Source organism: Pinus tabuliformis, chromosome X (assembly GCF_031772625.1).
Source record: "Pinus tabuliformis cultivar Carrire ecotype Pingquan chromosome X, CPIR1, whole genome shotgun sequence".
Taxonomy (NCBI): domain Eukaryota; kingdom Viridiplantae; phylum Streptophyta; class Pinopsida; order Pinales; family Pinaceae; genus Pinus; species Pinus tabuliformis.
This window is the reverse complement of record NC_142308.1, coordinates 348,619,775-348,629,329: the sequence shown is the minus strand read 5'-3', so window position 1 is coordinate 348,629,329 and position 9,555 is coordinate 348,619,775.

The following is a 9,555-nucleotide window of genomic DNA, read 5'->3' as shown; positions in this document are numbered from 1 at the left end:
ATCCTAGCTACTAGGGAAAAGAAAGACAGAATCTTTTCACAAAGAGCAAAGAGCACACTCTAAATGTACTTTCCTAAATCAAGCCAATCAGACTGTCTATATGCAAATGCACATGCATGTATTTGTTTTCGACTTTCTTAGTATATGAATGCTAAAAAGAAAGTTGATGCACAAATTTGAATTTCTTTTCAAGCGACAAATATCAACAAGCTTCTTTTCGAAATCAAAAAATGGAGACGATTACAACACCTTACGATTTTGAAATGAATATTTGTTTTTGACACTAGAAAATTACAAATTCAGACCAAAAGCAATAGTAATAGGATAATCGACCATCAACAGCAATCAAACTCTTTCCTAGGATTGAAATCGACACTTGCGACAGTTTCAAATCAAAGGGCGACAGAACGATTATGCTACTTTTGCAAAGGAGGACTGTAAATGACTCAACAAACACACAAAAACATCTACAGTTCTTTTGTACAAAGGATGCGGAATAACAACAAGGAAAATGGGTTTCAAACAGACATATACTGATCACATGCAGCAAAATTCAAGAATAGAACTGGAAAGAATGAATCACAGAAGCCACAACTGCACAAAGCTAGTCTGATCAGCGCACCTGTAACACAGAGAATCTGAAATGCAGCGCAGGTTGTCCACTCGGGAAGTGCGCTGAAATTCAAAATCTCTAAACAGTACCTGCGTTGGGTCAGAAACGAGACTCTGTTCGGGTTCCGGGTCACAGTTTGCAGTTCAGTTCTTGGGTTTTGGCCGAGCAAAAAGCAATCAGTAATGCAACAATCAGGGGTAGATCTAAGGAGGATCTAAGAGCTATCACAAGGGAAATCAGATAGTTTGTGAATCAGTCGTTTAAATCATAAACAGATCCAGTAGATGGATTGAAGCACCAGTTGTCTACTTTGCATTTGTTATGGCAAATGCAGTTCGAATGCTACTTGTAAGTTTATGAAACAAATAACAAAGAATGATAAACAAGCAAACTAATTAGCTCCCCAGCGGAGTCGCCATTTTGTTACAGGGAAAAGTGTCTATTTAGAACTGCTCTATCCCACTAAGGTGTGACAGCTTCCTTAGAAACAAACAGAGAAAAGCTACTTTTGTTTTTCCTTTATGAATTATAGATAGAGAGGAACAGAAAGACCAACCTTTGTCTTGCGCCAATCTCCTGATTTGATCCCTCTCTTCTTTGATAGTCCTCAGCTACCTGCTCCCTTGCACGCCCAGCTTCACAAAGTACCTGTACGATCACAGAAGCATAGCACTATACAAAGACATGGATCTATAATCATAAACAATCTAGGGTCAGATGTAAATTGACCATACAAATGTAACAAGCATCAATAACACAAAAGCATGGAGGAAAACTCAAATAGCTTTTATTGATAAAAAAGAAAAGAGCCAAGAGGAGTTACAACCGGTTGTTCCGACCCAACATCAACCTCCCAGCAAAGAATCCCCTCTTCACCTCAAACAAAGCTTAGATCACCCAACAATCTGATGTTTGTCTCAAGAAACCAACAACAATTCCTTACAATATGCAAAATTCCAGCCTCTGGATCTCTGGGATGAGGGATCCATATATAGATATCTGTAAGGGGGATGAGTCATCTTGTGATTTGATTAGTGTCTTCTCTCTGGTAGTTCTTGCTTCCACTTGGAGACTGATGGCCTCTTACTCATCCTTGGTCGAATTTAGTGAGGCAAGTTTCACAGGAGAAGATTCTGGAAGCTTCCATTGCCTCTCCACCTCGTGGAATGACACTGCCATTTGTCATTTCTCGCCCATCACACCCCATAGAAGGGACTTTTGAAATGCAACACACCCTCACAGTGTATTTGGGTGAGATGCAACGCACTTAGCTAGTGGAGCAGCTGCAATGATCCTGTTTTGACCAATTCTGAGCAGTTTCTCATGGAGAACTTCTGGGAGAAGCTGTAATCTGTTGACCTTGTTCCTTTAGGGGTTAGAACAACACTTTTAGGGACTTAGGAGCCCTTGATTTATGGACATTTCATGCTTGGGGTTGTAGGGCCCAAAAATGTCTATAACACCTTTGATCATATTTTTTTTTAACTATTTCCTTGTTTAGATTACTATGTTGAGATCTCTACAGATTGTATTGGAGGGACTCAACATAATCTTCCAAGTTTTCATATATTTTTTGAGTTATTCGAAATAAATCTTCCATTTTATCTCTATAATTAATATGGTCCTAATACTTTTCTAAAAAAGTCTTCTTCATCCCATCCCTGGAGGTAATGAATTCCCCACTAAGTCCCATTAACCATCTTAGTGCAACTCCTTTTAGTGTAGCTAGAAATAATTTTAATTTCTATTCATGGGTGGTGTAATCATAGCTCCTACAAAGGACATTGGTTTTAAAGAGAAATACATCTGTATCTTTAGTAATTATATTGTGAAAAGTAGGAAGTGTAGACAAAGAGATGTTCTTAAAATGGGCTTGCCCGTAGAGATTTTCATTGGGGAATAATAAGGTGGTTGTTAAGCTACTTTCCATTTGGTGTTACTTAAGAGCTTGAGGGGTTTGTAAAAATGTTACAGGTGCCCCCCCAATCGAGGATATTTCTCTATTTTCGATGATGAGGGTTACTCGGGATGTTCAATTTGTTTAGGCCATTCAGGTGTTCCCAATGATTTCATAACACCTTTTGCAACATAATACTCAATAGGTTCTTTCACAACACTGCCTAAATTTGGGATATATTGATCAAGTGGTCGTTATTCTGGAATTAATTATAGATCATGTTCATCTATGTCCCCTCATCATTCTATCAAGCCTTGATATCCTTCCTCTACTTGTACAGATGGACTATAAAGTCTTAGGCTTGTCTCAAAGGTTGAACGTTCATAAAATTCCATCTCCTTAATATATATAACTAACACAAATGAATCAAGAGATGCTAGCCTTTGTAGAGTAGTTTTACTTGATCCTTTCTTCTTAGATGTTGCTCCCCGATCATATGATTTTGCTTTAGCTTTTGAAATGATCTCTTGTATGTATGTTACTCTTCCCAAATCCTGTTTCTTTTTGTTTCTCCCACATCCTCTTCTACTTGCATGGCTAGTTTCTTTTGGGGCACCATATTTTTCTTCTTCACTATTCATGCAATGAAATTTGATGTGCCCTGACTCCTCACAAGGCCAAGTCCACTTCAACATGTCGAAGTGATGCACATATTCTTACCTCTCATCTTACCACTGGTAAACCTTAGAGCCAAGAACACATCTAACAAACTTTTAATATTTGCATGTGAATAATTCTAGTCACACTCATGCACTTATAATAGCCTCCTCGAAAATGACACCAAAATGTTGGGTGGATCAATTTTCCTTTTAAATCACAAAAACCAATCTGACTCACACATAAAATTCAATCTAGGTAGGCTTTTTGTTTCAAGGCTACTGTGTAAAATATATGTAGGAACAAATGACAACTAGCACTAATGAAATCCCAAAACCAATCATTGTAAATGTTTCTCTCAACATTCCAAACACACTTACTGTCACAGACTAAACCTTGTGTTGTGTGTGGAGCATGATTGTTCAGAGGTCTTTGTTTCAGCTGGATGTATACCCCAGGAAGTTTGTACACCCCTCCATGCGGGGGGGTGCGGGGGCTCGGGGGCAGTGCCCCCGAAGCTAAAAACAGATGTAAAATTGCCTTGTAAAAGTATAGTAATTTCTAGTCAATCTGGGCTGTTCATTAGGTGGATGATATGACGGTAGAACTTATGTTTAGTTTATGGTTTTTTTCCCTAGAAGGCAACCCCTCTCTTTGTATGAGGACATTGTATTTGAGGCGGTGTAATAGATGTGTATTCTGTGAGCGAGAAACAGAGAGGTGAGACTGAGAGAGAAAACAAAGGATATTACAGTGGATTTGCTGTAGGTTGTGTCTCTTCATTTTGCTGGATAATAGAAAGGAAGGACTGGTTGTTCGGGGTGGACGTAGCCCAAACTGGGTGAACCACGTATATCTGTGTCTCTCTTGTTTTATGCGTTTTCTGTGTTTATATTTCTGCAATATTTTATGTGTTCCATTGCTCCGTAATATATAATTTTCTAACAACTGGTATCAGAGCCAGATATTGGCTTTAAAGGGATTCTTTGATGCCAGGGGTTTATAGTGCCTGATGAGATCAATGCAGCCTTTTTACAGATCTGGGTCTGGAAAATAATGGTGAAACAATCGTACGCGGAAGAACCTAGAGGAGAATGTGCGGAAGATAGTGCCATAACTGCCAGGGATCGCAGTGCATTTGTGATATTTACCGGTTTGGAACATGCTGACGAATTGTTCAGGATTCATGCGGCTATCAAAAGAAAATTGTTCATGCGGCTATTTAAAGAAGGTCACCAGAAGAAAATTGTTCATGCGGCTTTGAAAATTGTTTGTTTTCTGCTACGTGAGGCCGTCGATGCTGGAATATACGAGGTTCTCGGGCTCGTAGTTGGAGCGGTTTGATAGAAGTTTTTGAGAAAATCAAATTGAGAGAGGATGGAACAGAATCGCAGTAGCAATAAACAAAAAAAAAGTTTAATGAAGTCAAAATTATTGCATGTAAATGGGCATACTACTGTAAGACCTAATAAGGCATGTGTACCCATGTGTGCTCCTCCTGTTATCTTTGTCACCTCCCATATGCATCAGCAGTTGGAAGCTTAATGTATGCAATGGTTTGCACAAGGCCTAATATTGCACATGCAGTGGGAGTTGTAAGCAGGTACATGAACAATCCAGGAAAGGAAGATTGGATGGCAGTGAAATGGATTCTCAGATATTTGAAAGGTACCACAAATCAAGCATTATGCTTTGGTGGTTCAAACATTTCTCTACAGGGATATGTTGATGCAGATATGGGAGGTGACAGAGATAACAGGAGGAGCACTACAAGATATGTATTTACTGTTGGTGGAATAGCTTCCAGTTGGGTTTCAAAAATCCAAAGTGTTGTTGCACTTTCAACAACAGAAGCAGAGTATGTTGCTGCTACAGAGGCTAGTAAAGAAATGATTTGGTTACAAAGGTTTATGGGTGAATTGGGTAAGGAGCATGATATGGTTACATTATACAGTGATAGCCAAAGTGCCATTCATCTTGCAAAGAACTCAGCATTTCATTCCAGGACTAAACACATACAGCTCAAGTATCATTTCATACGATCAATGATGGAAGATGGAGAGTTGAAGCTGGAAAAGATACACACTAGCCAGAATCTTGCAGATATGCTAACAAAAGTTGTAACCAGGGAGAAACTGAGAACATGCTCAGTTTCAATTGGTCTTCAAGGATGACGATGAAGATGAGAAACAACCAGGTCCAAAGAGGAGTCATTATCCAGCAAATGAAGCAGCAGTGGAGTTGCTACAATCATTCTCCAAGTGGGAGATTGTTGTGTGTGGAGTGTGATTGTTCAGAGGTCTTTGTTTCAGCCGGATGTATACCCCAGGAATTTTGTACACCCCTCCACGCAGGGGGGACTTGTCCCCCCCGCGGGGGTCCAGGGGGGCCGATCCCCCCCGGCTGGGGGGTCTGGGGGCCAGCGGTCCCCCGGCAGGGGCTCGGGGGCAGCGCCCTTGAAGCTAAAAATAGATGTAAAATTGCCTTGTAAAAGTATAGTAATTTCTAGTCAATCTGGGCCATTCATTAGGCGGATGATTTGTCGGTAGAACTTATGTTTAGTTTAGGGTTTTTTGCCCTAGAAGGCAACCCCTCTCTTTGTATGAGGGCATTGTATTTGAGGCGGTCTAATAGATGTGTATTCTATGAGCGAGAAACAGAGAGGTGAGACTGTGAGAGAAAACAGAGGATATTACAACGGATTTGCTGTAGGTTGTGTCTCTTCATTTTGCTGGATAATAGAAAGGAAGGACTGGCTGTTCGGGGTGGACGTAGCCCAAACTGGGTGAACCATGTATATCTGTGTCTCTCTTGTTTTATGCGTTTTCTGTGTTTATATTTCTGCAATATTTTATGTGTTCCATTGCTCCGTAATATATAATTTTCTAACACCTTGCTCACACTTCAGAAGAAAAATACACACATTGTACAATAAATCACACTCTGTTACATGATCACTCTTATTTACAAGAAAAGACACTCTTGGAAACCATTCAACATTCAAACAATTACTACAACACCCATTCAATCAATTAAAAAAACCAAATAATTATAACAATAATCAACAACCACCACAACCAATGAAGGGATCGGTCCAAGATCTATGTTGTTACACAATGATATAGGCTACAATCCCACAACTATTCAATACATGAACAAGATCTGTAATAGTAACAATAAATCAAACATAACTTGCAACTGAGAAGAAGTAAATATGCTACTACAATACCTTTCTAACCAATGATTCCTCCTAAGAAGGAGGGCCCCTCCTCCTTAGCAGGGTTTGGTGAATTACATAGCACATAAGCTAAATAGGAAAGAGAAATAGAGCCACGAGTGGTAAAGAGTTGCATTAATGAAAGTTGAAGTACAAGATTACAAAGGTGGTGCTCCCTCCTCTAATCTCTATCTATGCATGACTCATGGACAACGAGTACATTCATTTATAATTTTAAATTACATTCCTACTTTTGAAACGCAGGATCATCATGAGAATCTCTCGATTCTCACGTGATCCAAATCGACATTATACAAAACAATGTTAATTTTTTTTTTTATTTTTATTTATTTATTTATTATTTTTATTTATTTATTTATTATTTATTATTTAATTTAATTTCTCTTATCTTAATTGAATAAGAGCTATAATAAATTTCTAAATTACAATGGTTTATCATTTGGGAATCCCAACTATTTCAACTATGCTTTCCATGAATATCTCCTTTCAATGGTCAAAATGGATTTGACTGTGTGTCTATCCATGTTGGCCTTTGTTACTACTCATAGAAGAACAAAGTATCCAACATAGGCTTAATGTTGTAACAAAAACTTCAACAGAGTCTTCATTCCATCTTTAGCAAAGGTAGAACTAGGGAGATATTGTCCTATAATAACATCTCAACAAGCCATACCACTTGAAACAATCCTTCATCAATTCATTAATAAAATATCCTAAAGCAATTATCTTTTACGTCAAATTACAAGGAAAACTAGATAATAAGGGTAACATATAAAAGGGAACATACTTTGGTCAATAATGGATGACAAAGTGACAAAACAAGGATTTTAAATTCAAAATGGTAGGAAAAGATAGGGAAAATAGATACAAAGAGAAGTCCAATTCTACGTACCAACACGCAACTTCATCCAACTATCCCTTTTGAGCTTTAGATAGACTTAGCACAAACTTCAAGCATTGTGTAGGAAATAGATATAGAGGCACACGTGCTAAAGGGTTGCATTAATGAAAGTTGCAGTACAAGATTACAATGATGGTGCTCCCTTCTCTAATCTCTATCTATACATGCCTCATGAACAAGGAGTACATTCATTTGTAATTTCAAATTAAATTCCTATTTTTGAAAGAAGAATCATTATGAGAATCTCTCGATTCTCATGTGATCCAAATCGAGATTATACAAAACTGCGTTTTTTTTTTTTGTTTAATCTTAATTGAATCAAAGCTGTAATATATTTATAAATTACAATGGTTTATCATTTGTGAATCCCAACTATTTCAACCAATGCAGCTATGCTTTCCATGAATATCTCCTTTCAATGGTCAAACTAACTTTAACTATGTGTCTGTCCATGTTGGGATTTGTTGCTACTCATAGAAGAACAAAGTATCGAAAATAGGCTTAGTGTTGTAACGACAATGTCAATAGAGTCTTCATTCCATCTTTAGCAAGGTAGAACTGGGGAGATATTGTCTCGCAATAACGTCTCAACAAGCCATACCACTTGAAACAATCCTTCGTCAATTCATTAATAAACTTTATCCTAAGGCAGTTAGATTTTATGTCAAATTACAAGAAAACTAAATAATAAGGGTAACATGAAAAAGGGAACACACTTTAGTCAATAATGAACGACAAAGTGATAAGAGAGGGATTTTAAAGTCAAAATGGTAGGAAAAGATAGGGAAAATAGATATAAAGAGAATGCCAATCCTACATCCCAACACTCGACTCCGTCGAGCTACCCCTTCTGAGCTTTAGTATATATATATATATATATATATATATGCCCTACAATATCCCTATTGATCTTTTGCACTTCCTCGACCAATCTCGTCTTGCTGCATTTCAAAATATATTTTCAAGTTTACATAAAAGCAAATTAACAAAGTTATCCTTCAATGTCTTGGAATTTTATAAAATAAGGCATGATGGAAAAATTATTCTAATATAGACATTCAATTTCCTTTTAACAAAGATTATATTTATTTCCATTCACAAGTATTTATACTAACCTATAGGCTCAAAATAAATATAAAAATAAATCCATTCCTTAGGAAAACAATTAGGGAATCGACCTCCCATTTTCACGCAGGAGATTGACATTCTTGATATGATTTTGAGTCATTTATTGGCACTTAAACCCAAAATACATTCCATATATAGCTAATAGAAAGCTTGATATATGACAAAAATTCATAAAGAAGCATAGGCATTCAAAAATTTCATTCAATAAGTTCATGCACCAGTATTACTCTACCATGCAATATTTCTTAGAGCTATACAATTAAATTCCACAACTATATGCTTCAATTTCACAACTCTCAAATAAATACATGCAAATACACAAATCCAATGGCCAAATTGAAGGTGGGATTTCGATTTTCCACCCAATCTGAGACTCACTGCAACCATAATTACTTGCAGTAGTCACCCCAAGCTAGACCCATGATCTAAGGGGAATTTCTTAAATATTTTTCAATAAGAGGTCATTCTCAGCTCAAAGAGGATAATATTACTTATAAAATTAGTTGGTTTATCAACTATTTAGTAAGCACCCTGAGTGGTTTCTCAAGTAATCCTTGGCCAACACCCATTCCCAATTTTCCTCAGATTTTTCTTGAGATCCTCTAGGCCACAATTTATATTCCTAGGGAATTTCATTCCCTCCACTTTATATCTTTTTTCAACACTTTTCATGTGCTTCTCCAAGAGGAAATTTAACCCAAACATTGTTTTTCTAATGCATTTTTATAATTTCTCAAGGGTGCCTCTTCTTGTTCCTCTTAGACTCATCCTCTTCTTTTTCTTATTATTTGCACCATAAAATTAATAAAAGTTGTTGACTAACCCCACCTTGGTTTATCTTTACTCTTCCCTCTTAGATCATGGATCTGTGGTCCCACTCTTTAGGCCATTACATAGAAATAAACCCATTTATAATTCATAGTATCATTACATTACAAAAATTAGGGGGAAAGCATACTCGATGTGTCACAAACCCCACCCACTTAAAGGGAACATCATCCTCGATGTTCTTAACAACAAAGAACAAACAATACAAAGATTCACACACTACTCTTAGATCCACTTATTCAATAAAAAAAGGATGGGTATTTCACCCTTATTTGCTTGGTCATATCCGAGGT